The sequence below is a fragment of the Entelurus aequoreus genome, linkage group LG09 (genome assembly GCF_033978785.1).
Source record: "Entelurus aequoreus isolate RoL-2023_Sb linkage group LG09, RoL_Eaeq_v1.1, whole genome shotgun sequence".
In the NCBI taxonomy this organism is placed as follows: Eukaryota; Metazoa; Chordata; class Actinopteri; order Syngnathiformes; family Syngnathidae; genus Entelurus; species Entelurus aequoreus.
The window spans coordinates 21,716,088-21,737,902 of record NC_084739.1 but is presented as its reverse complement, the minus strand read 5'-3'; the positions used below and the strand labels follow the sequence as shown (position 1 = coordinate 21,737,902).

The 21,815-nt window shown below is 38.0% G+C and overlaps 1 protein-coding gene across 3 annotated transcripts in view; it reads right to left on the bottom strand.

Annotated features, from left to right (window-relative positions):
* Positions 1 to 21,815, bottom strand: part of LOC133657238 (collagen alpha-1(XIX) chain-like) — a 361,915-nt gene that overhangs the window by 207,723 nt on the left and 132,377 nt on the right. The gene's annotated exons all lie outside the window — the stretch shown is intronic.

The window sequence follows — 21,815 nt, the reverse complement described above, 5'->3', positions numbered from 1 at the left end:
TCTATCTATCTATCTATCTATCTATCTATCTATCTATCTATCTATCTATCTATCTATCTATCTATCTATCTATCTATCTATCTATCTATCTATCTATCTATCTATCTATCTATCTATCTATCTATCTATCTATCTATCTATCTATCTATCTATCCATCTATCCATATACAGACACAGTCACCTGTACAGATAGTAGAAATAGAAAAATGTATCTTTAGTATTAAACCCCGAAGATGTCTGTAATGCAAACAATACTAACAATGAAATGATAAATAAAATAAGTCAATATTATATATTAATAGTTCAGGTAAAATCTGCCATCTCTATCCAAATCATAAAATAATGTGTACAGTATGTTTTATGTGTACAGTTAACCCTTGTTTATCGCTGTTAATTGGTGACCGAGGAATTATAATTATAAATCAAATATTTTCATAGCTACAGCATTACAAAAAAATTCTGAGTAATTAGTTTTTTTTAATTATGGGATCCTCTACATATGAAATAATACCCACATAGTCAGTCAACTTTACACTCGTAAAGGCGGATTGAGGCTGAGCCAATCAGTGGCCACGATACTGAACAACTTGTTGTCATTGGTTTGGTCTCATCCAGTGGCCATGAGTACTACTGTAGTATTAATATTTTTAGTTCTTTTAGACATTTCTATGCTGGAAAATCCTTAATTTAGGCTAAACATACGTAAAATATGTTTAAAAAATATATTAAGAAAAATGTGTGCATATAGCCGCAAACTATGAAGCACGATGTGACGATGGCCGACTAAATGTATGCAACGCATTCATAAATATTCTGTAAATGTGTATTTATGTATTAATTTGCTTTATTGAAATGAAATACAAATAGGATATAAACACACTTTTAAAGAGAATGAAAAAACACCTGCAGTGCGTTGGTGTCTTGCCAGAGTTTGTATTTTGTAGGAATACAGAGTTTGTAGTCCTGCTTTCGGAGCACTCGCATTTAGAGGAGAAGAGCTTCACGTTCATGTTTAGATAGCAGTTTCACGCATTAATAACACAAAATGTGGATTATCTAGATCATATTTTGATTGTCAGAGATGTTAAGTGATATTTTTTCTACCTGAATAAATGTTCGGGATATTCTGTACTCGACATGTTGTACAAGTTAATGGCATTCATATCTCTGCATGACAATGTTTTAACCTTCTCTACTTACTTATTGATGACATGTAATATTCATCCTGTTAAACATTCTGTAATTGCAGACTATTAAACAGAACATGTTATAAAAGAATGTACCTTAGCGATGGTAATATTGTGTAGTGAACTGTAATTACCCGATATGGGCTGCAGAGGGCAGAGCAGGCATGCCTGCAGTATTAAACCTAGTCTCAGTGGTAGCGAAGAAGAAGACGAGATTGTTCAAAGACAATCTTCCTCCTTCATATTGCCACTGCCATTACAATACACTTCATTTTAATCTACCAGAAAACATTTAGAAATATCCCAGAATAACAGAATGATTGTATTGTAAGATGATTTTTCCTTGCTTTGTTGGTTAGACTGAATGTGAAGCATAGCGCTATTATTGTGAAGCCGCCAACCAGACGAGTGTGATTGGTATGAGAAAAGACTGGACATGTTTTGATGAAAAACTCAGATAAAAGTGACTTTAGACTTCCTCTCTACCAACTTTCTTTCTGCTGAGCTTATAGTCCATCTCACTAAAGCAGTTATATTAAGAATCTACATTTTATGTTTTCAATGCACTTAACTGTAATCCAAACACGGACGCGAAGCTCCTCCTCTACACAAGCAGCAATGCCCGCCAGAAGCCGTTCGCTAAAATTATGTCATCTCACTGCGATTGAAGGTAAAATTGTTTTGTCTTGCCCGGAGAACGACTTGCCTTGGCTTTGGATCTGAGATTTCCATAAGGTCCCCCTTTCTTTGTGCAGTTCTGCTAGCTATTTTCGAGCTTGTGGCTCAACAGTAACTGGACGCTACGGAACGGGCCGAGGGTCAAAAACACCCAGTAAAAAAAATATCGCCGTTAAAAGAACTTATACTTAACATGTTATTATCACGTTAACTTTGACAGCTCTAATTCAAATATATGAATAAGTAAGAGGTTAACCACTACATCATTTATTGGGTACATCTATTGGCAGTATAAATCTACGGAGTTTCATCACATGTGTACTAGTACAGTATCCACAAACAACAGAAACAATGCAGTACCAACCGTCCAAAACAAGGCACCAAAATATGCCAAGTGCCAAGCAGCAAACAGGAAGAGTATGCTTGGAAGGCTTGGCACAACATCAATGAATCAACCTTAGTGTGACTGACTTGTTTACTTTAGCCTAAAGGAGGCACACGCAACAACCAGGCGTCGGTTGTCAATCTCTTAGTGCATACTATATGTTGCTGTCAAGTACATTACCTAGTAGTTCTGGCATAAAATGTCACATAACAAGTGTATGCGAATAAAACAATGCCGCTTTATAGAAACTATGTCACAGTCTGTTTTTTCTTGATCGTCAATACATGAAAACAGAAAAACAACAACAACAAAAAAGGTTACCTTTAATAACTTTACGACCATTAATTCCAGTTAGACGCCCGAGGAAGATAATGCCTAAAAACAGCTTATGTAGGGGAATGAGGATACTTAGTCTGATGCTTTTCAAAGGAAACTAAGTCACAAAAAAACAGCTTTACCATACATTTTGAAATGTCTTCACTCTGGTTTGGGTTTCCCAACAAGCCGGTTTTTGAGTAAACCTAAATCACACACTTGCACTACGGTCTTAAAGGCCCACTGAAACCCACTACTACCGACCACGCAGTCTGATAGTTTATATATCAATGATGAAATCTTAACATTATAACACATGCCAATACGGCCGGGTTAACTTATAAAGTGACATTTTAAATTTGCCGCTAAACTTCCGGTTCGAAACGCCTCTGAGGATGACGTATGCGCGTGACGTAGACCGGCGAACACGGGTATGCCTTCCACATTGAAGCCAATACGAAAAAGCTCTGTTTTCATTTCATAATTCCACAGTATTCTGGACATCTGTGTTCGTGAATCTGTTGCAATCATGTTCATTGCATTATGGAGAAGGAAGCTGAGCAAGCAAAGAAGAAAGTTGTCGGTGCGAAATGGACGTATTTTTCGAACGTAGTCAGCAACAACAGTACACAGCCGGCGCTTCTTTGTTTACATTCCCGGAAGATGCAGTCAAGATGGAAGAACTCGGATAACAGAGACTCTAACCAGAAGGACTTTTGACTTCGGTACACAGACGCCTGTAGAGCACTGGGACAACACAGACTCTTACCAGGATTACTTTGATTTGGATGACAAAGACGCAGACGTGCTACTGTGAGTATGCAGCTTTGGCTTCTAAACATTTGATCGCTTGACCGTATGTGCGCAACTTTTTTTTGCGTATGTACGTAACTTTTTAAAAATATATAAGCTTTATGAACCTTGGGTTAGGTGAACGGTCTTTTGGGCTGAGTGATTGTGTGTGTTGATCAGGTGTTTGAATTGTATTGGCGTGTTCTATGGAGCTAGGAGCTAGCAGAGGAGCTAGGAGCTAGCGTAACAAACACGCAGGTTTTTTATGCAGGATTAATTTGTGGCATATTAAATATAAGCCTGGTTGTGTTGTGGCTAATAGAGTATATATATGTCTTGTGTTTATTTGCTGTTGTAGTCATTCCCAGCTGAATATCAGGTCACCCCCGGCTCTCACAGCATCTTCCCTATCTGAATAGCTTCAACTCCCCACTAGTCCTTCACTTGCACTTTACTCATCCACAAATCTTTCATCCTCGCTCAAATTAATGGGGAAATTGTCGCTTTCTCGGTCCGAATCTCTCTCACTTCATGCGGCCATCATTGTAAACAATAGGGAACTTTGCGTATATGTTCAACTGACTACGTCACGCTACTTCCGGTAGGGGCAAGCCTTTTTTTTTATCAGATACCAAAAGTTGCAATCTTTATCGTCGTTGTTCTATACTAAATCCTTTCAGCAAAAATATGGCAATATCGCGAAATGATCAAGTATGACACATAGAATAGATCTGCTATTCCCGTTTAAATAAAAAAAATTCATTTCAGTAGGCCTTTAAGGCCAAACAGAAAAAAACAACACTGTTATTCAAGTGTGTTGAGTTCAAGAAGCGAAGGCAAGTCCACTGACTGAACACTTCTTCAGGCAATTCTAACACGCCGTGTTGAAAGGTCAGGGTCATTTTTGTGTGTGTGTCTAGTGAGAGAGCTCCATATTTTTTTCCTTACATCTGCCCGTCAGCCTCACACTTGAGCACTATGAGCTCACTCCAAGTGCCCCACAAAAACTCGAAAGTGTCATTCTGTTCCTCTTACGACAATGGTGCCTCAACTTAAGAGTGCTTTGAGATAAGAGTTGTCTACCGGCTTGTTGTCATTCTTTAAGTTGCAAGCGACAACCTGAGTTACAAGCATCCTTGCCATTAGTTGGCATAGCAAATGCTAGAGTGAACCTTGCAAGATCCAACTAAAACATAGCGGCTCTAAAGTAAAAAGTAGAGATGTCCGATAATGGCTTTTTTGCCCATATCCGATATTCCGATATTGTCCAACTCTTAATTACCGATTCCGATATCAACCGATACCGATATATACAGTCAAGGAATTAACACATTATTAAGCCTAATTTTGTTGTGATGCCCCGCTGGATGAATTAAACAATGTAACAAGGTTTTCCAAAATAAATCAACTCAAGTTATGGAAAAAAATGCCAACATGGCACTGCCATATTTATTATTGAAGTCACAAAGTGCATTATTTTTTTAACATGCCTCAAAACAGCAGCTTGGAATTTGGGACATGCTCTCCCTGAGAGAGCATGAGGAGGTTGAGGTGGGCGGGGTTGGGGTGGGGAGGGGGTTGTTTTAGGGGGTAGCGGGGGGTGTATATTGTAGCATCCCGGAAGAGTTAGTGCTGCAAGGGTCTGAGTATTTGTTCTGTTGAGTTTATGTTGTGTTACGGTGCGGATGTTCTCCCGAAATGTGTTTATCATTCTTGTTTGGTGTGGGTTCACAGTGTGGCGCATATTTGTAACAGTGTTAAAGTTGTTTATATGGTCACCCTCAGTGTGACCTGTATGGCTGTTGACCAAGTATGCCTTGCATTGACTTGTGTATGTGAAAAGCCGTAGGTATTATGTGATTGGACCGGCACGCAAAGGCAGTGCCTTTAAGGTTTATTGGCGCTCTGTACTTCTCCCTACGTCCGTGTGCCACTACGTACAGCGGCGTTTTAAAAAGTCATACATTTTACTTTTTTAAACCGATACCGATAATTTCCGATATTACATTTTAAAGCATTTATCGTCCAATAATATCGGCAACCCGATATTATCGGACATCTCTAGTAAAAAGCTTGTGTTCGCACAAAAACATGGCGGAAGCCCTTTTCCACTGCAACGTTGAGGTATATCAGAACTGACGAACATTTTTACTATACTTTGACGACACACAGGGGTGGTCGTTTGGGCTTTGCCAACATTTGATGGTTACGATTATAGTTATGATTTATTTGTTTCAGACGTGTTTAACAACCATTTTAACAATGTAAAATAAGATTGCGGCAAGGACACAATTCACTTTTTAGCCAATTAATGCTTCAGATACATATCAATGTTTGTGAGGACGTCTTAATTTATCCAGGCCAGGGGTCGGCAACCCAAAACGCTGAAAGAGCCATATTGGACCAAAAATTAAAAAAACAAATCTGTCTGGAGCTGCAAAAAGTGAAAAGCCGTATATAAGTCTTATAATGAAGGCAACACATGACTTAAGTGTCTATATTAGCTATAATAGCCTACTATCAAAATGACTATGTGTTGCAGGCTGAAGCAAATCTTTGTTGACAGAAATGTTGAAATGTAACATTTATTCTACACGTTTTTACAACATTAAAAACATTCGTAAATCAGAGGCTACCCAGAAGGTGAGATAACTCTTGGAAATGACTGGCGTTTAATGACCAAAGGTATAGATGTGTGTGTCCAAGTTAAAGGAAACGGCAGGCTGTCTTCTTCTAATAGATTCATTACAATCTTTGGCAAGCTACGTAATGTTTGCTGTGGTCTGGAACAACATGGCACCCAAACCACTATCGGAAATGCAGCCAATATTACATACAGATAATGTGTCATGAGACATGCAAATATAAATTAGATACAAAGAGGATAAAAGTAAAGGATATTAAATTAGCTCAAATATACCTACAAATGAGGCATAATGATGCAATATGTACATACAGATAGCCTAAATAGCGTGTTAGCATAGATTAGCTTGCAGTCATGCACTGACCAAAAATGCCTGATTAGCACTCCAACAAGTCAATCACATCAACAAAGTGCACTTTTGTGCATTCAAGCACAGCATACAACTGTTGGTGGACAAAATGAGACAAAGAAGGAGTGGAAGATTTTACATGTAAACCAACTGTTGCGTCACAGTCCACACTATGGTGAGTTCAAAAACCGACAAAAATAGTAGGACAAAACTATGTTCACCAAATACTCTCATCAGTGAAGCATACACACAAACATATTAAACAGTGGGCTTTCTAACAATTGGGAAGGTTTGTGTCATGTTTGTCCTCAAACAAAAAACACACTAAAACAAAAAAAAAAATGTTTCTCCCATCTATTTCCATTTTCAATCCTTTTTTTAAATGCCCCAGGGAACCACTAGGGCGGCACTAAAGAGCCACATGCTGACGCCCGATCTAGGCGAACATTTTGTCACCTACTGCTGTCACAGCGTGTTCGAGCAGAAGCTGGTAGTGGCACACTGGCACCTCCGACACCGAGGAAGAATGTGCTGCTACAGCAAGCAGCTCCCCTGTGGTTATAATCATAAATTGAGTAATCAAACAAGAGTCAAAGTCTTTCGTATCCTTTGTGATTTGCAGCCATGTTTAGATTTAAAGTGTTTCAAACAAATCCATCCATCCATTTATTATAATTTCTTCCCAAATACCGGCGGGGAACAAAATTATAATTACCTTGGTGTTAATCACAGTCAGCGACCTCATCTAAAGTTGTGCGTATCATTGCAGCTATACATTAGTTCCGGTCCACTCGGCTTTTTGGCTACGCATATCTCTCTTCTTTTTAACCTTCCCGACACAACCATTCCTAATTTATTTCATCCTACATTCAGTTCTCCAAACACAACAATGACAGCTGGCAAAAATGGCATTGAACATAGAGTCATGGCTGTCTTGAGTTTCCAATCATTTCTACAACTCTTATTTTTTTGAGATAGAGTGATTGGAGCACATACTTGTTTGTCACAAAAATCATTAATGAAGTTTGGTTCTTTTATGAATGTATTATGGGTCTACTGAAAATGTGACCAAATCTACTTGGTTAAAAGTATACATACAGCAATGTTAATATTTGGTTACATGTCCCTTGGCAAGTTTCACTGCAATAGGGCGCTTTTGGTAGCCATCCACAAGCTTCTGGCAAGTTCTGGTTGAATTTTTTTACCACTCCTCTTGCTAAAATTGGTGCAGTTCAACTAAATTTGTTGGTTTTCTGACATGGACTTGTTTCTTCAGCATTGTCCACACGTTTAAGTCAGGACTTTGGGAAGGCCATTCTAAAACCTTCATTCTAGCTTGATTTAGCCATTCCTTTACCACTTTTGATGTGTCTTTGGGGTCATTGTCCCGTTGGAACACCCAACTACGCCCATGACCCAACCTCCGGGCAGATAATTTTAGGTTGTCCTGAAGAACTTGGAGGTAATCCTCCTTTTTCATTGTCCCATTTACTCTCTGTAAAGCACCAGTTCCATTGGCAGCAAAACAGGCCCAGAGCATAATATTACCACCACCACGCTTGACGGTAGGAATGGTGTTCCTGGAATTAAAGGCCTCATCCTTTCTCCTCCAAACATATTGCTGGGTATTGTGGCCAAACAGCTACATTTTCGTTTCATCTGACCACAGCACTTTCCTCCAGAAGGTCTTATCTTTGTCCATGTGATGTAACCAAATATTAACATTGCTGTATGTATACTTTAGACCCAGCAGATTTGGTCACATTTTCAGTAGACCCATAATAAATTCATAAAAAAAACTAACTTCATGAATGTTTTTTGTGACCAACAAGTATGTGCTCCAATCACTCTATCACTAAAAAAAAGAGTTGTAGAAGTTATTGGAAACTCAAGACAGCCATGACATTATGTTATTTACAAATGTATGTAAACGTTTGACCACGACTGTATACTTTTACATTTTGCTGGTGGTCCTGCGTTGATTTGTTATTTTTTCTTCATCTATATGGACTGTTTTGTTCATCGTTCTTCCGCCTAACTGTCATTGGGAACCTCTGTTTTTGGGCAACTTACTAGAGTAAATTAACAACAATGGCAAGGTGCAACAAGTATGACAAGAGCGTTCAGCACATCACAGACACGAGGAACTTAATTTAATAGTAGCAATTTAACCATTTTGGTTACATTGAATAAAAATGAAGTCATGTCATTTGTTATGACTAATAAGTTGTTAAATGGCCATTGTCATGTGTTCTAAAGGGGTAAAAACAATCACACAGAGTATCAGGAGAAAAACAACATACAAAAAGTAATCGTATCGCATCAAAAACATCTTGCATTGCCCATCACTATCCTAAACATGTTTGTTAAGTTAACTGGAGACCAATTGTCAGAGAAGAGTGTTTTTTGTCTATATGTATGATGAAAGCTCTCATGTGATCCAAATGAGGAGGAAAGGTATACAGTACAAAATTGATCAATGTATGTTACGTAATATAGCTATGATGTTACAGTGTTTGGAAAAAAAGATGGTGGATGCTACATGTGACATTCATGTCAATATATTATTTTGTCAACACATAGCTAAGATGCAAGTGGTATTTTACGTCCGGCGGTACACCCTGGACAAATCACCACCTTATCACAGGGCCAACACAGATAGACAGACAACATTCACACTCACATTCACACACTAGGGCCAATTTAGTGTTGCCAATCAACTTATCCCCAGGTGCATGTCTTTGGAGGTGGGAGGAAGCCGGAGTACCCGGAAGGAACCCACGCGGTCACGGGGAGAACATGCAAACTCCACACAGAAAGATCCAGAGCCTGGGATCGAACTCGGGACCTTCGTATTGTGAGGCACATGCACTAACCCCTGTTCCACCTCGCTGGCTTTCTATGTTGATTTAATATTTTTTTTTTTTTTTTTTAAATAAAAATAAAAAAACAACACATGAACATATGCAAAAGTACCAAAAGTCGATACTGTTGCGTACCAGCATTGATTTCCAAGTACTAGGAATTGGTATCGTATTGGTTCCAACGTGAAAGGTACACATCCCCAGGCCCAAACATCTTCTATTTTTTCCGGGGGCGAAAGCGTTTGGACACCCCTGGGATATCTAATGACCAAACTTAGCATCACATCCCAACCCAATCTCCAGCTGTCATGTTCCAACTGACCCACAAAGTTGTTTGGCTGCCATCAAGCACCACCACCATCCTTTACAATACAACAACGCCACTGGTATCAGCCTAAAAGGCAGCATGTGCTACTACAATAATACTGTATATTCTCAACAGTTTGCAGTGGCTCTTTCCTCCATCCTGACAGATTGAACCGGGCGTCCATCATGATAACTAGATCAAAATTCTGGGTGGGGTGACTTTCCTTTCCTTGCTGTATATGCTGCTTTAAACCTCAAAGTAAGGCCAAGGATTGGTGGCATGTCCCCCTCCACCACAATGCCCTCTACATTTCCTTGAAGCAACGCTAAGTGGCTTAGAGTGGTCACATTTTCCTCAACAATAAATTGAAGTAGACAGTGTAAGAGACGGTCCGAGTTGAACGTAAGGCCTTGTGAAAGCTTTCCACTGCCGGCTATTTTTATGAAAAATGTGGCGGTGTCAGCTCGTCCCCTCTCAAGATATTCCGCGTCATTTTGTCGCCGGCCGTGACTCTCGCACGAACCAAGCGTTTGCAAGCGTGAGCAAGAGTTGCTAATTAGGTGAGAGTGTCTCGCTGTATCAGCTGGGCCACGAGCGAGACCCTGTTAATGATACGTGTCCATCAAAATAGGCAACGGACACACGGGTTGGTCAACAACTCTAACACCACGTGTGACTACTAAAGTTAGGAATAAGGGGAAATATTAGCACGTTAACAGCTGCAAGTATACAAGGGCAGGCGTCAGGGCTGTGTCTTGGCAAAAACTGAGTTCATTTTGGGCATGTATTAAAAATGTCCCATTTTAAACTGTTTTTCCCAAAAAATTTATTAGTCTCCCGGGTCCTACAATAGGTGTAAAAGTGCTTTTATTAAATGCTGCCAAGAGATTAAATATATATATATATATATGTGTGAATGCTCCAAATAGAGATGCAGATAATGCTTTAAAATGTAATATCGGAATGTAATATCGGAAATTATCGGTATAGGTTTCAACCTCCCGATTTTCCCGGGAGACTACCGAATTTCAGTGCCCCTCCCGAAAATCTCCCGGGATAACCATTCTTCCGAATTTTCCCGATTTTCACCCGGACAACGTTATTGGGGGCGTGCCTTAAAGGCACTGCCTTTAACGTCCTCTACGACCTGTCGTCACGTCCGCTTTTCCTCCATTCAAACAGCGTGCCGGCCCAGTCACATAACATTTGCAGCTTTTAGACACACATGAGTGAATGCAAGGCATACTTGATCAACAGCCATACAGGTCACACTGAGGGTGACCGTATAAACAACTTTAACACTGTTACAAATGTGCGCCCCACTGTGAACCCACACCAAACAAGAATGACAAATACATTTCGGGAGAACATCCGCACCGTAACACAACATAAACACAACAGAACAAATACCAATGGGTCCCTTGCAGCACTAACTCTTCTGGGACTCTTCCCGCCCTCCCACCCCCCAACCCCGCCCACCTCAACCCCCCTCCTCCACCTCAAACCCCCCCCAGTTGTAGTGGGTATTAGGATTATCTCAGGGAGAGCATGTCCCAAATTCCAAGCTGCTGTTTTGAGGCATGTTAAAAACAATAATGCACTTTGTGACTTCAATAATAAATATGGCAGTGCCATGTTGGCACTTTTTTTCCATAACTGGAGTTGAAGTTGTTCTCTTATTTTGGAAAACCTTGTTTTTGATTGATTGATTGAAACGTGTATTAGTAGTTTGCACAGTACAGTACACATTCCGTACAATTGACCACTAAATTGTAACACCCGAATACGTTTTTCAACTTGTTTAAGTCGGGGTCCACGTTAATCAATTCATGGTAAAGTTACATTGTTTAATGCATCCAACGGGGCATCACAACAAAATTAGGCATAATAATGTGTTAATTCCACTACTGAATATATCGGTATCGGTTGATATCGGAATAGGTAATTAAGAGTTGGACAATATCGGAATATCGGATATCGGCAAAAAAGCCATTATCAGACATCTCTAGCTCCAAAGCATTCACACATATGGTTTTCTACACCAAAATGCATCTATTTATTCAACGTATTCTCCTTCTCCAGATTTTGGCGCGCTCTACCTTCCACATTTTTCGCCCGATTCAAACCGTTCCAGCTTCAAACTGTTCAACCTATTCGGGAATTGCGGGCTTTCCCTTGACAAATTCCAAAAATTACCAGATTTCCCAGAATTACAGGTTTTCCGAGACATTTTTCCCATTAAAAATGAATTGGTCATTTTTCAAACTTCCACCATTTCTAGATTTTTCAACTGATTCGTACCATTCCACCTTCAATACCTTCCACCACTCTGGTAATTCAAACTACCTTTTTTTTCAAATTCAAAAAAATTCCGGGATTTTCCAGAATTCCTGGTTTTCCAAAGACCTATTTCCACCCTTTTTTCTGGCAACTACTCCTTCCACATTTTTTTACGCATTTCTACTGTTCTACCGTCAAAACATTCCTCTTAATCAGGACACAAAATTAAGTTGTTTTTTGAACTGGAATAATTCCCGGTTTTCCCCCAAATTCCAGGAATTCCGTAATACAATTCAACATGTTACTACTTCAACATTTCTCAACCGATTTGAAAAATTGAAACACCAACCATTTCAACTCATTTAGACTATTCACGTTTTTTTTTACCATTTTCAAAAAAAATCCCGCTTTTCCTGAAATTCCCAAATTTGGGGGAAATTCCCATTTAAATCAATGGAACTTTCTTCAAAGTTCCACAATTCCCACAATTTTCATCTGATTCAAACTGTTCCAACTTCAAAATATTCAGCCTGTTTGGGAATTGTGTGCTCTACTTCAACAATTCTTAATAAATTCCAGGATTTCAGTTCAGCTTCAGCATTGGAGCATTCACATGCATTTGCTTCAGGAATAGCCTCATCTAGTTATGACATGTAATTGATTTAATTACCAGTTTAATCTTGTACGTTAATGTGAAACATTACATCATGTATAAAGATTTGCGTGTATTAAAACACATGCAATCTTGATAGCACACGCAAAGATGATCTACTAAGCTCGAGCACAGACGATTGCGTTTCTTAAATGGGCAAAATGAGAGAGCCCAATCCATTTGTCTGTTTGTGTGTGCAAAGTGGATTGCGTCTGTTGAGTGAGCAGAATAAGGCGTGCAATCTATTTTGCGTCTCTGTCTTTATTAATATGCAAAATATATGGTGATCATCAAAATGCCCACAATACTTGGAGGAGAAGATGCAAATGATTTAGCCCAGGCAATGTGATCACCGTTTTGCGAGCAATGTTTTGCATTATATTTAGCTCATTTGAGAAGGATGTGCAAACTGACAGATCCACACACGGCTGCAGGATCAGTGAATCCTGACGAAAATCCTCCGTCCTACGTGTGTGCCAATATTTTAAACGCTCAAAAATAAAATATTACATATATCCTCTATTCAGCAACGTCATTTTATAATTGTATAGATGCTAGAGGACTTAAAGGGCTGATTAAAACAATATCAAATGATGCGTTTTACTGTCCTTTATTATTCTTTTATTGGCGTCCCTTTTTTCACACATAGATCATCCATCCATCCATTTTCTACCACTTGTCCCTTTCGGGGTCGCGGGTGGTGCTGGACCATATCCCAGCTACACCCTTGACAAGTCGCCACCTCATCGCAGGGCCAACACAGAGAGACAGACCATTTATTATTAAAATATTTCTTATATGATAAAAACCTTACTTAAATATGCATTTTTTGCGTATTTAACACCTCTCTCCAGTATGGCTCCTTTGGCGGTAAAAAAAGAAGTGGTTTAAATGTAGATGCACTGAAGTAAAATACCTATAAAAAGTGGTACATGTCTCTTGTATGTTTGAAAACTTAGCAAAACGTCACTGCAGGATACGAAAAATGTGCAGTAAATGAGTGTCTCCGTGTTGATGCACCATATAGTACATGCAAAATCCTCATTTAAATAATACAGTCTGCACCACTTTTCAATTGCACATGCAGTCTTGGTAATTCGCACGCAACACGCCCACTAATGGTACACGCTATTTTATAGATTGCACAAGCTGTTTAGTACTTGTTATTTGAATTTTAGTAGATCAATCCCCAAGAGCACACTTTCAGCCTTCACAATAAAAGCGTTGCATGCTAAATCCTGTCTGACATAATAAGGGTCTCAGTAAAATAACAATATTGTTGTTTTGGAATGTTTAAGTTTTGGAATGTTTAAGTTTTGCTGTGATAATTATGAAAATATATGTTAGGTTGTATTCTATATTGGTGAATGTATCAAAGGGGAACTGCATTTTTTTGCCCATCGTTCACAATTATTATGGGAGACAAGATTTAGGACTTTAAAGATGATTAAAAATGCTGGCAAGATGTGGCTAACTGGAGTCAACATTAGCCTTCAAAGCCCTCTCAAACATCTTCAAAAAACTCCATCAATGTTGTATATACACACTGCAAGTACAGTATATATATATATATATAAATATATATATAGTGTTGTAACAGACACGTTCATAACAATACGTAATAGGAACAATATTTAGCGTATTTTGGTCATTTTATGCTTTCCTGAACTCATTCCTAAGTGCATTTATTTCCATTCTCATAGTAACACATTTCCTAGTTCCGGAAACAAACACTTGGTAACATAGAACGAGGACGACTATTTTTGGACAAATGAGGATTCACAACCTGTTGTTTACCCAAAATCAACTAGAAAAAAACGTCTAACTAGCTGTGTACACACAAAGCATGAAATGTGTGCTAAAACTTTACAGATACTGTAATATGATTGTTTTTCAGTCGGTACAAATTTGTGTCCTATCGCATTTTGTTGTGCATTACAAACTCCAAAAGCCATACAGCTGCTTACAATAACAATGTCAGTAGAGTTTGGTTATCATACAGGTTACGGAACGTACATAAAGTATTGTTGGCGGATGTTGGATACATTTTTAGAGACATTTAGAGGCAGTATTGATTGCACCCATCAGCTGCATTGCTAGCCACCTAGAATGAGCCGATAATAAAAAATAAAATAAATACTTTTCTCTTCTTGTCTCTCATAAGGATTGTGAACCATAGGCAACATTTTTTTTAAAGTGCAGTTTCCCTTTAATTCTTTATTAACATTATTGAAGTATTGAAATAAAAATTTAATTCATCATGTATGTCACACAATCTTTAAAAATAAAAGTGTTTTGTTTCAAACAAAAATGTGTATAATTTGTATTTTTCAGCACCGGCATGGTTTCAGGAATACATATTTGATACTAGTATTGGTAAAAACGTAAATGATACCCATCCTTACCCACATCTGTAGCTCATTGATGGATAGTTGGTATGATTTTTTTTAAAGATGTGTAGCGAGGCCTGTTTTTTCTTCCTTTTTAAAATGGTGGGCGTATAAAGTACATGGGCCAGTCCCATCTAGCTAGGGGCAGGTCAGGGGTGGTATCATGTCCATGAGAAAGGAGATGTATTCTCTTCATGAGTAACTTAAAAATCAACCATTACGAATGCAGCTTCTCTCAAAAGTGCCGCATACAAGTGAAGTGGATTAAAAAAAAAGTTTCACATTTGGTGGACGTAACCATACTTTTGGGACACCCACTACGGTTGGAACATTTGTTAAAAGGCAATTTTGAATAATGGCAGACCTTTAAAAAAGTAATGTGAAGACAACAGTGTGAATGAAGTCAGTGCAAATTGATGGTTGATTACAGAGGTTTTTGCTCTGACATTAAGGAACGCTGTTGAAAAAATGTGACATTTAAAGGGGAACTATTGTGCAAAATGTGTTTGTTTTTTTACCAACTAGTACCTGTTTTTGTGTATTTGGTAAATGCGTAACCATATATTTAAAATCAAACCACGGAGTCATTGCAAAGTAATTTATAAAACAATCTTTCCATTCTTCATACTTCCTCCAAATGTGCCATTTGAATTTGAAAGTGACGTCAGCGGATATTTCCTTATACATTATGGTAAAGTTTACCCGGAGAAATTTGCGCGAGTCCGCCATTGTAGTAATTTGCAATTCTCGTCCGACAATGTAGTCAATAAACTCATTCTTATTCTCTATCCTCTTGTTGTGGGACAGACTGGCTTGTACATGCACGTGTACCCTCTACTGTTGCCATTTCTAATACAAAGTAGCGTCTTGTTGTAACTCATATCAGTCAAGTCTACTCGATATGGAAGCGCTAAAACTACAACAAAGCTGACGGGGAGAAGACGCAGTTAAAGTGGAGGCAAGTAAATAGGACCGCCCACAAAATGGCGCATCCTGAAGAGACGGTCAGAAAACAGTTTGAAAAAGATTATTTCATTTAATTTGTTATCATTTATTCATTTATTTCAGGCAATGACACACAAACAATAATAATAATATTAATTAATATAACACAAAAGGTAATGTAAGCATGATGATCCAGTTTTGCCTGAAAGGGAGTGGGAAGAAGATAATGTATTTAATCTCACCCCTAGTTCTACATTCAGTGATTAATACATTGAGTTTCACTGTTACTTTGTTCAAGGATTATACAAACGTAATACAAATCTTGTATCATGGTGGTATTACCACAGGAATGAACAATACCAACAATGGTAAGGGACAAAATACCAACAATGGTAATAGAAAATATACCAATAATGGTATGAAAACATTGAGTTCATGTTAACACTATGAGACACAGTACAACAGCAAGTCAATTAAAAGACCCTCATCTCTATATTTGAAACAGACCCGATCTTTGTACAACAGTTAAAATCGATAAATAGTTTGGCATTGCTTGTGTTGTAAATCCAGTTTGTTCCATAGTTTTACTCCGCATACAGACACACAAAAACGTTTACGAGTGGTTTGAGCTCTCGGCAGTGAGACATATCCAAAACCTCTCAAGTTATGAGCCTGCAATCGTGTTATAAAAAAAAGTTGTAGGTTCGGCGGCAATCATTTGTTAAATGCTTTATATAAGATTATTGATGTGTTATATTTAAAAAGATCATCAAATTGGAGCAACTTTGACTGCGTAAACATTACAATTATGAGTATGTTCTAAAAAACCAACGCTGTGAATGATCCGCACTGCTCTTTTCTGTAATATGATCAGAGGATTGATTGTGTTGAGGTAAGTATTCCCCCATACTTCAACCCAGTATGTAAGGTATGGGAGTACCGAGGTGCAGTAGAGAGTATGGAGTGCATTTTCATTAAGGTGTAGTTTTGCTTTGTTTATAATTGAGAGGCTTTTACAGATTTTTGTTTTAATATGTCTGACATGAGGTTTCCATGATAGTTTACTATCAATTATTACTCCAAAAAATGTATTCTCATTTACGATTTCAATTTGGGTACCATGAATACTAGTTTTTTTGTTCAGACGATATGTTGCGATTACCAAACATCACTATCTTAGTTTTATTTACAGTACAGACCAAAAGTTTGGACACACCTTCTCATTCAATGCGTTTTCTTTATTTTCATGACTATTTACATTGTAGATTGTCACTGAAGGCATCAAAACTATGAATGAACACATGTGGAGTTATGTACTTAACAAAAAAAGGTGAAATAACTGAAAATATGATTTATATTCTAGTTTCTTCAAAATAGCCACCCTTTGCTCTGATTACTTTTTGGCACACTCTTGGCATTCTCTCGATGAGCTTCAAGAGGTAGTCACCTGAACTGGTTTTCACTTCACGGGTATGCTTGATGCTCATCGAGAGAATGCCAAGAGTGTGCAAAGCAGTAATCGGAGCAAAGGGTGGCTATTTTGAAGAAACTAGAATATAAAACATGTTTTCAGTTATTTCACCTTTTTTTGTTGAGTACATAACCCCACATGTGTTCATTCATAGTTTTGATGACTTCAGTGACAATCTACAATGTAAATAGTCATGAAAATAAAGAAAACCCATTGAATGAGGAGAACGTGTGTCCAAACTTTTGGCCTGTACTGTATATTCAAGGATAATTTATTTGTGTCCATCCATTTTTTTTTTATTACGTTCAGTTTTGTGTTTACTGTATTTATGAGCTCTTTATGGTCATCAGTACTGTAAAATATATTTGTGTCGTCTGCAAATTGTAAAAAATTCAGTGCTTTGGATGTATTAAACATAATTAATAAACACATTAAACAGATCTGTAAAACATAATATGTGCAAAATGTTGGCCAAAGACCCACCATTACATGGAAGTGTTTTAAATGTAGAAAAAACATAATATGACCCCTTTAAAGCACTAGAATAAAATATTTTCAAAGACAAGACTAAATTTCAACTTCAAAACCAGTTTGATCAGTAAACATTAGGGGTGTGGGAAAAAATCGATTTGAATTCGAATCGCGATTCTCACGTGCGATTCAGAATCAATTCTCATTTTTAAAAAATCGATTTTTTTTTTTTAAATAATTTTTTTTAAATAATTGTTTTCTTTTTATTTTTTTTAATTAATCAATCCAACAAAACAATACACATCAATACCATAACAATGCAATCCAATTCCAAAATCAAACCCGACCCAGCAACTCTCAGAACTGCAATAAACAGAGCAATTGAGAGGAGACACAAACACGACACAGAACAAACCAAAAGTAGTGACACAAAAATGAATATTATCAACAACAGTATCAATATTAGTTACAATTTCAACATAGCATTGATTAAAAATCCCTCATTGACATTATCAATAGACATTTATAAAAAAAATATAAAAAATAAACAATAGTATCACAGTGGCTTACACTTGCATTGCATCTCATAAGCTTGACAACACTCTGTGCCGAGGATGTCGTTGTGGCTTGTGCAGCCCTTTGAGACTTTTGTGATTTAGGGCTATATAAATAAACATTGATTGATTGATGGAACACACTGTGTCCAATATTTTCACAAAGATAAGTCATATTTTTGGTTCATTTAATAGTTAAAACAAATTTATATTATTGCAATCAGTTTATAAAACATTGTCCTTTAAAATTATAAAAGCTTTTTTACAAAAATCTACTACTCTGCTTGCATGTCAGCAGACTAGACTGGGGTAGATCCTGCTGAAATCCTATGTATTGAATGAATAGAGAATAGTTTTGAACCGGGAAAAAATTGTTTTTGAATCGAGAATCGTGTTGAATTGACAAAAAAAATCGATGTTGAATCGAATCGTGACCCCAAGAATCGATTTTGAATCGAATCATAGGACACCCAAAGATTCACAGCCCTAGTAAACATCAATGCTTTGGTATATATTACTGGATTTATCACACTGAAGCTTGATTAAAATATATGAATATGCTCTGAAAGATTGAAGACTAGTTGAGAATTGTGCTTAATTCTAGGAACGTCCCCTGACCATTCGAAAAGAAGAATGCCACAACATCAAATTGACGCCTGCACCTTCAAGATCAATCAGGAGAGATTTTCAAATACTTCAGATCGAGAAGTGCTGACACTGAACGACTTCGGAAAGGCATCAAAACGTTTAGATGTGCGAGCCACAAAACACTCAGCAGAAATAGATGCAGTGCATTTGGGGAGTTTACCCACTGAGACATAACACAGCTGATGAAAGGTCATAAATTCTTAATACTGTTCGAACACATTTGGGGTGAAAACAGAAGGTTGGCATTCTTGAGCTACTTGTGTCCAGATGTCTCAATGTGTCACTTTGACTTTTTCTTAATCTGCACACTCTTCCTTGACCTACCTAATATTTTTGCATATTCCACTTTTTTTTTGCTGGAAGTGAAGCCAACTTCTTAGTGCAGTTTTGTCTGTTCTTTATAAAAACAAGAATAACCTTAAGCGTCAACAGAAGAGGTCTTCTTGCCAAGACAATGAACACAAATGGACGTCACCTGTCCTTGGCTGGTGCATGTCAGCTGTGATGACAAAGAACAACAACATTCCTGCTGTCAGGCAAGCTTTCAGCCCACTCCGACGTCGTTATGCACTGCCACCGCACCGTTACTTAATTCTAAGTACTTGGAACTGTATCTCCTGTGAGGTTTTCTTTTGTTATTTCAAAATGTGGTAGGACACAATCCACTTAGGTTGGCTACAAACCAAGAAACAACAGTACTCCATCTTACTGTATGACCTTTTTCTTTAACTCTCAATTTATCTTTTAACACAATTCACTAAATTGAACAGAAAGTTTAGTATTGACCTCAAAACTCTCGGTGCTCGACACTTGATGCTAGGCACAATTGATAGAACTTAATCAAAAGTTGCATATTGGATGATAAAATCACTATTCTGTAATAAATATAAAGTACATTCTAGAAATCAAGGAACATGTGTAATATGCTGGATCTGGTGTATTACCAATGTATAAATGAATCCCTACTCTGTATTGAATATAAAATACATTATACGTAGAAAGGACTCAGAGAACACAGGCCTGAGCCAGGCCCGATATCCCAATAGTAAAAAAGTTCTAAATCAAGATTTATTCGAATCAGCTTCAAAATGTTATCACTTGTCTGCCTGTAATTTTCTGAGCGAACATAGTGAACACTTAATTTAACACTTAACACCTGCAACTTTTACATAACCTTAATATAAGATAAATACTGAAACAATATGCTGAATCTGCGGGTTACTGGTTTAAAGAAAAAAATTGCCGTAGTTTGCAAAACATAAATGTCCACTATAGATGACGCTAGCTAGAAAAGGATATATAATATATATTATACACCATTTTCTATCGCTTGTCCTTATCGAGGCTTTGAGCATAATAACATTTTTGTGGAAATCACTTGGAATGGTGAAAAGCCGAAGTGGAACTCTAATTCTAATAGTTAGCGCGCTAGCCAGATAGCGTCGGGTGACAAAAAATATGACTCAACATTTAACATGTGTCAGGTACCAAAATATATGATTCTGAGGTGTATAAATAGCTAAAAAAATATAGCATGCTGACATTAGCATGCTAACAGAAGGATTTATCAAGTAAGATGTGTATCTATGGGATTAGCTAACATGCTTACATTAGCATGCTATTAGGTAACAGGCGTCAAGTGCCACAATATATATGACTCTGAAGTTTATACCTGCAAAATTGGCAAACAAGCTAATGTCATTATGCTAACAGTTAGCATTCGTCAAGTGCCAAAATATATGAAGGTGAGGTTTATACCAGTAAAAAAAGCTAGGAATGCAAACGTGCTAGTGTTTGCATGCTAACATGCTAGCAGTTCACTAACATTAGCAAGGACCATTTTGACTTTGGAACAGTTTGAATCGGTTGAGAAGTGGGAGATGCGGAAGTTTGAAAAATCGTTCATTCATTTTGAATGGGGAAAAAAATGTCCCGAAAATGTGTGATTACTGAAAATTTAAATAGTGCTAGCATGTGTGTCATGACAATTTGTATATTGTAATAATAAACCAAATGAAAAATGCGGGAGAAGAAGGCAGATAAAAAATAGATTGTAATAATAATTACAAAACTATAAGTGTTGTCACGGCCCGGGCGCACCTCAGTGTGCATTCATCTGTGCGCTGCGCTGGGCGCACCTGAGCGCGCCACTCTGGCTGCAGCTGCAATCCATCTGCAATCAGCACACCTGTCACCGATGAGATTCCTGGGCTTCTTAAACCAGTGCAAACATGCGTTCCGGGCCAGAACGTAGCAACCTGTTGCCGTACAGTAAACGACTCGTATCAAGCTCTATGCTCTCTCTGTGTTTTCTCCTCCTCCGTGTTCATTGTGCGTTGTCCTGTGTCGTGTCGTTTCCTGATTGCGAGCGGTGTGTCTCGTCTCCCCGTGTTCCCCTCTACTTCCCTGGCTGCCCTTTTTGGATCTCGACCTCCCGCCTGGACACGGACCTTTGACGCCTCTCTCCTGCCCTTGACCTCCGAGCTTGTTTTGCCCCCTTGGACTTCCGCACCTCGCTCAACACTTTTGGTAACACTCATCAGATAATCCCTGCCCATAGTCACACCCATACACCTTTTGGATTAGTCACACTCCATTCCCTTGTTTATTAAAATGGTATACTAATAAATCTAGAGCTAAACAACATCCCTGCTGTCTGTGCCGTCTTCTTCCTCTGTACACGTAACATGTGTGAGTCTCTTGAGTATTCATACAGTGTAATGCTGTACTAGTTTACAACTATATTACATATTAGAGAATTGTCATCTGGTGGGGTACCAATTTATACTACCTGAAGACTCCCAACTCAATATTAATAAAGCCTCCTAACTGTCTTCAATATACAATATCGACTTATCACACTTCCGAAAGGTCACATTAGCC